The sequence below is a fragment of the Eschscholzia californica genome, unplaced genomic scaffold, assembly GCF_041429995.1.
Source record: "Eschscholzia californica isolate CP2 unplaced genomic scaffold, dmEscCali1.0.p SCAF_1, whole genome shotgun sequence".
In the NCBI taxonomy this organism is placed as follows: Eukaryota; Viridiplantae; Streptophyta; class Magnoliopsida; order Ranunculales; family Papaveraceae; genus Eschscholzia; species Eschscholzia californica.
The window spans coordinates 63,587,390-63,593,837 of record NW_028238198.1 but is presented as its reverse complement, the minus strand read 5'-3'; the positions used below and the strand labels follow the sequence as shown (position 1 = coordinate 63,593,837).

General features: G+C 37.3%; 1 long non-coding RNA gene across 2 annotated transcripts; it reads right to left on the bottom strand.

The window, feature by feature from the left end:
- Window positions 1–221: 221 nt before the first annotated feature.
- LOC147568167 (uncharacterized) lies at window positions 222–3,516 on the bottom strand. 2 transcript variants are annotated; one of them, XR_015230979.1, is made up of 4 exons: window positions 3,180–3,516; window positions 808–2,994; window positions 613–683; window positions 222–384 (listed from the first exon to the last, which is right to left on the bottom strand). It is a non-coding gene; the product is annotated as an uncharacterized LOC147568167 (long non-coding RNA). The 2 variants fall into 2 exon arrangements; XR_015230978.1 differs by lacking the exons at window positions 808–2,994; window positions 3,180–3,516 and having other exon boundaries at window positions 613–703.
- Window positions 3,517–6,448: the final 2,932 nt, after the last annotated feature.

Sequence of the window (6,448 nt, the reverse complement as noted above, 5' to 3'; positions counted from 1 at the left end):
TTCCTTCATCTCTCTCTATGAAAATATATTCAGCCATCTCTCTTAAAATCTTCTCTCTCTACTCCTGGAAATCTCTTTTGAAATCCTTCTCTGAAAATAGAGATTAAAACAAATCTCCATTCTCAATCATCCGTGCCTTCCATCTTTGTTCTTTCCTTCCTAGTCTAATTCTTTATCTTTGATTTCATCCCAAAAATCTCAACGTTTCTTTCTCTTAATCCCTTGTTAGAACTAGGGTTAAGAAGAAGAAGAAGAAGAGTTACAAATTTAGGGTTCTGATGTTTCTCTTTGTATGGTCAAAGACCCAAGTCAAAGTGAATACAAGGAGTCCATTTCAAAGCCAGCAACTCAGCAACTCTTCTCTTATAGGCACCCACAGTGTCCCTGAAATAATAAAACAGATTAGTTAGTTAGTTAATCTAACAACTAATAAAACAGATTAGTTAGTTAGTTAATCTAACAACTAATCTTCTCTTTTCTGTTATAATAACAGACTGTCTCTACTCTCTCTCTACTTAGTATATAAGTTGTGTAATAATAGTTTTTCATTAAGAACATTGTACTACTATTACAATCAAGATTGAAATAAAATAGAGTTGGAGAATTTCTTACATGGTATCAGTTAGGTTAAAGATCCAAAGCTAAGTTTTCTTCTCTCCAACTCAATAGCAATCATTCAACATCTCGCAAAATTCAACATGAAACAAAATCATGATCAAAATCAAGTAAAATCAAGATCACAATCAAGTAAAATCAAGTAAAATCAAAGCCAAAATCAAGTAAACTCAGTGATCAAGAATCACTTACTGTTTTTCCGCACTCATCACCAACAATCTATTGGTTCTTCATCATTTCTTCATCCTTTCTTGATCATGGCAACTCAGCTTCAAGGTAATCTTCCTCCCATTTCTTTTGTCTTTAGTTTTATAACTGAGAAACTAGATGACAACAATTATTTAATGTGGAAAGACCAAGTTGAAACTCTACTTGGAACCTATGAGCTATTAGGGTTTGTCACTGGCTCTATAGAAGAACCTCCCCAATTTCAGTACATTCATAATGTAGAGCAAGTAAACCCAGATTTTCAATGTTGGAGATCAAAAGAAAGTTTTGTAAAGTCATTTCTCAAAAGTGTCTTATCAAAATCAGTGTATTTGGATATATATGGTCTGAAATCAGCTAAAGATATATGGGATTATCTTAATCTAACAAATAATGAAGCACTTGAATCCAAGAAGGATCAACTTAGAAGAAAGCTGCATACTTTAAAGAAAGGAAATACCTCTATAGCAGATTATTTGAGAGAAATCAAACAACTCTCAGACTCTTTGTTATCTATTCATGATAGAGTACATGAGTCTGACCTTGTTAGAATAGCAATTCAAGGTCTAACATCTGACTATGATCAGTTTACTATTGCCCTAAGAGTCAATAATGAAGATTTATCTTTAGCCCAACTCAAATCTAGGCTCATTCAACATGAACAATGGTTATCTAATAAGGAGACATATCAAGAAGTCTATTATGCCAACATATCAAATTGGAAATCAATTCAAAAATACAAACCTTCACCATCTTACTATAGAAATCCCTCTCATTCTAAGAAGGAAGGTGTTGTTCCGAATAATCAAAGTGCTCAATATAAAAATAAGAGGGCATATGATTTTGATTTTTCCTCAATTCCATGTGGAATATGCAAGAGATGGGGCCATTCAGCAGGAGTATGTTATTTCAGGTACAAGCAAAATAAGTCACTAACAGGTTATCATACTGAAAACCATATTCATAAGGAAGAACTAGATGTTAATGAAGGTGTCAAATCACCTAAGTCTTATTCATATGAAGTAGAATGTAAAGATGCAGAAATATATGAATATGCACAAAGTGATAATCAACAATTTCATGAGTGTTATACTGCCATAGATATTCAAGAACAGGAGGATGTATATTTCGACTGTGAATCAGAAATGCTCCAAGATGATATTCCAAGTGAAGAATGGTATAAGTCACTTACAAAGAGACTATATATATCCAGACATGCTATTTTTTATGAAGGAAACTATCCTTATGCCAACATCAGTAAAATACAGTCAAGTAGTGATCAGAATTCAAGGCCACATATTTCATTACCTTTGCCAACAGTCACCAACTCTTCAATCCTTACCACTGAACTGGGTACATCTAATACTCATACTAGCTCATCAGCTAGTTCAGGTCTTAAAGGTTTGGCTTCTCATGAATTAGGGACATCTAGTTTCCAAACCATTTCACCAGTTAATTCACAGGTTCCAACACCTACTATAGAGATTGATCAAGTGGTAACTAGAGGTAAGGATGGCATTATCAAAAGTAAGCAGTTACCTGCAGACTTTGTGGCCGTCTACTCCTCACCTCACAATGTCAATATGGCCTATCTATCAATTCTTCCCTTACCCACTAAAGCATCAACATATAAAGAGGCAGAAATACATAATGAATGGGGCCATGCTATGAATGAAAAATATCAAGCACTTCAACAACACAAAACTTGCTCTCTTGCCCCTTACAATATTCAACTGAATATTTTGAGTTGTAAGTGGTGGTTATACAAGTTCAAACAGAAAATTGGTGTTTTCTTTACAAAGGTTCAAGGCAAATACAATAAGCCATTCATATGGCTTTCAGAATGGTAAAATTGACAACTCAATGTTTGTGCATCACAGTAAGTCATATATGATGGTATAGAAGTCACATATGAAGATTCTACCAGCATATTACTCATGTCACAAAAGAAATATACCTTTGAGCTTACAGTTACTTCAGAAAGCTCCACTATTAAATTCAAAATCAGCAAAGTTACCAATTTCCTGTGTAAAAAGGGTCTCCATCACTGATGGTGGTGAGTTGTTTACTTCACCTGAGTGCAGGAGCTTGGTAGGTGCACTCTATTATCTCACTCTTACTCGTCTAGACATCTCGTACGCAGTACATTACGCGGCACAATTCATACATAAGCTGTCAACAACAAGCATGGTTATTATTATCAAGAAGATACTTCGATATCTAAAAAGGGTTGTGAGCTCGGGAATTTGTTTATCTCATGGAGTTCTAAGAAACAAGCAAGTATAGCAAAAATCGTCAAAAAGAAGCTGGATAAAGCTTTATCTACAACAGTAACAGAGTTGCTTTTGTTGTCTTACCTCATGAGTTGATTTGGTTGTCTTTCCAACGATCTTTTTACTCTCTATTTTGCTAATCTCAGTGCTAAGCATCTTCAATGGTCTATTTTGCTTCGAACCCTATTTTTCATGAGAAAACGAAGCATCTAGTGGTCGAATTTTCACTACGTCCTTGATTTGGTTTCAATTGGATTGGTAGACATTAAACATATCTCTACCACAGAGCAACTTGTAGATTTACTCAATAAGGGGTTATCTTTTGATCTTGAAGACAAACTGATGGTTTCTCGGAGTCGTCACCATCGGTTTGAGGGGGGATGTTAGAACTAGGGTTAAGAAGAAGAAGAAGAAGAGTTACAAATTTAGGGTTCTGATGTTTCTCTTTGTATGGTCAAAGACCCAAGTCAAAGTGAATACAAGGAGTCCATTTCAAAGCCAGCAACTCAGCAACTCTTCTCTTATAGGCACCCACAGTGTCCCTGAAATAATAAAACAGATTAGTTAGTTAGTTAATCTAACAACTAATAAAACAGATTAGTTAGTTAGTTAATCTAACAACTAATCTTCTCTTTTCTGTTATAATAACAGACTGTCTCTACTCTCTCTCTACTTAGTATATAAGTTGTGTAATAATAGTTTTTCATTAAGAACATTGTACTACTATTACAATCAAGATTGAAATAAAATAGAGTTGGAGAATTTCTTACATCCCTCTTTTGTTTGGAAATATTTCTTTATTTTAAGCCCTCTTTGTACTGTTTATTTCCAAAGATAGAAATGAGAGGAAGATGCCTTAAGAGAAGAAATCTCCCAATTCTTAGGCACCAATCAACATCTCATATGAGAGGGTTGTTTTGAATTTTAAATTCAATCAACTATCCCCACGTGAATGTTAGGATAACCTGGTTACTAGCAGCACAAGATCCAGTGTAACACGGGATACCGAGTTAGTTCACGTCATAATTTAAGTGGCCGTTGGATGAGTTTGACCAAGCCGCAAGTATTTCCATCCATCCGATCCTCCCATACTATTACCTTATCTTGCGTCGCACCACGTGAAATTAACTCATGTAGTGGGTCCTGAAATAACCATTGCGCCCATCATTAAACCGAGAATTTATACCTCTCCAAAAGTTGATCGCCACGTGTCTTTCAAACCTAAAGTTGACTTGAATTTGACACCAACTTTGACCCACTATATTTTTCTCGTCCAGATTCCAATTTGACTTCCGTTTTCGCCGTTGGGATCGTCTTGGAGTCTAGTTTCATCCGAGCCTCAAAATTTCTAAAATCAGCAGATAACCAAACTGCCCTTCATGTGTGTCTTTTCTTCGATTTTAACTATTTTTCACACCGAACTCCGTAAAAGACACCTGGGAAAGAGAAATACACAATTTATCAGAGTAACTGCTCGAAATAGACTAACTAACCCAAATTAAGAGATTCAAATGAGGCATTTTCATGACTCATCATACATTTTCGTGGAAGATGGAGCTTTTATAATTTTCATTATGTATCTTTTGTTTGACTTGTATAACTTGGATTGTATTTGGGTGTATACAAGATAGTCTCTAAAATTCTGGCCATGCGGCTGTCTGGTGTAATTGGCAGCATCATATCTCCTTTCCAGGGTGCTTTTGTGATTGGTAGGCAAATCTTGGATGGGGTCATGAAAGCCAATGAACTTATTGACTCCAAGAGAAAAGAGGGTGGCAATGGTTTGGTTGTGAAAGCTGACCTCGAGAAGGCCTATGATAGAATTAGCTGGGATTTTCTATATAAGGCCATGGAAAGAATGGGCTTTGGGTATAAATGGAGAAGTTGTGTCTATACTTGCATTTCCACTGCTACTTTCTCTGTTCTAATCAACAGGAGGCCTTCTGAGGTGTTTCAGAGCTCTAGAGGAATTAGACAGGGGGACCCTCTGTGACCTCGGATTTTCCTCCTAGTAGCAGAAGTGCTAAGTCAGTGCCTCCAAGAGGTAGGGAGGAGGGGCTGGATTAATGGTTTTAAAGCTGCAGATGGGGGAGAGATGATTAATCATCTCCAGTTTGCTGATGATACTTTGTTCTTTATTGATGAGGATGCAGCCCAGCTTAGAAAACTGCGGGAATATTTTTGATTTGGTATGAGATCATCTCGGACTTAAGGTGAATCTGAAGAAGTCCTATATCTATATTGCTACTAAAGTGGGTGATAAGAACATGAACCATAAGATGATTAAGGAGTTTGGGTGCCAAGTGCGAACTCTACCTTCCACTGAGTGAGAGGTACAAGTCCAAGAAGTTGTGGGATCCGATCTTGGAACGTATCAACAAGAGGTTAGCAGCTTGGAAAGGTCACCTGCTCTCAAAAGGCGGCAAAATCACCTTCCTGAAGTCCGTCATCCGAGCTCTCCCCACGTACTACTTGTCTCTGTTCACTATTCCTAAAGGTATCCTTAAGGTCATTAATAGGAAATGTGGTCCTTTTTCTGGTATTCCGGCCACGATAAAAGAAAAATATGCATTGGGTGGAGTGAAAGCAGATTCATACCAGCAAAGTTAAGGGTGGATTGGAAGTCAAGAACTTGCATTACATGATCCAAGCTCTCCTTATGAAGTGGCTTTGGAGCATGGATCAAGAGAATGGCAATATATGGCAAAAGTGATTTATAGCTGATGTGACATGAAAATCCCATCTGGATCTCTTAACTCAGACTAGTTAGTCCATTTCGAGCCGTTACTCTGATGATTTGTTTGTTTCTCTTGTCCAGGTATCTTCTAAGGAATTATGCGCGAAAAGTGGCTAAAATCGGACGAGAGATATACTAAGGGCATTATGGTCATTTGGTGATGAAGTAGTCTGATAATTTTGTTCAATTTTGATACTCCAACGAGAAGTAGAGTCCAAGACGAGCCCGTGAGTGAAAACGGAGGTCGAATCGGAGTCCGGATGAGAAAATTGGAGCGAGTCCTAGTTGGGGTCAAACAAATCAATTGACCAAGTCTTCAAGAGACACTTGGCACAATTCCGAATGTTCGTATGAAGTTTCTCGATAAATTTCGGGATAGCTAAGAATCTTCAATCCCGTACACATGAAGACAGTTTTACTACGATAGTCCCGAGTGGTCCAGCCTTTCATCTCCCCACACGATGTGATCTGACGGCTTCCGTGCGATCCTTGCTATCCGGCGCCTTGTATTTGTGTGTCCCATTTTTTTTAGACTGCTGCTGCTACACTGTATTTCCTCTTCTTGCCAGCCTACACACGTTTATAGGCCATGCTCATCTCCTTTTTTTGCTCTCTT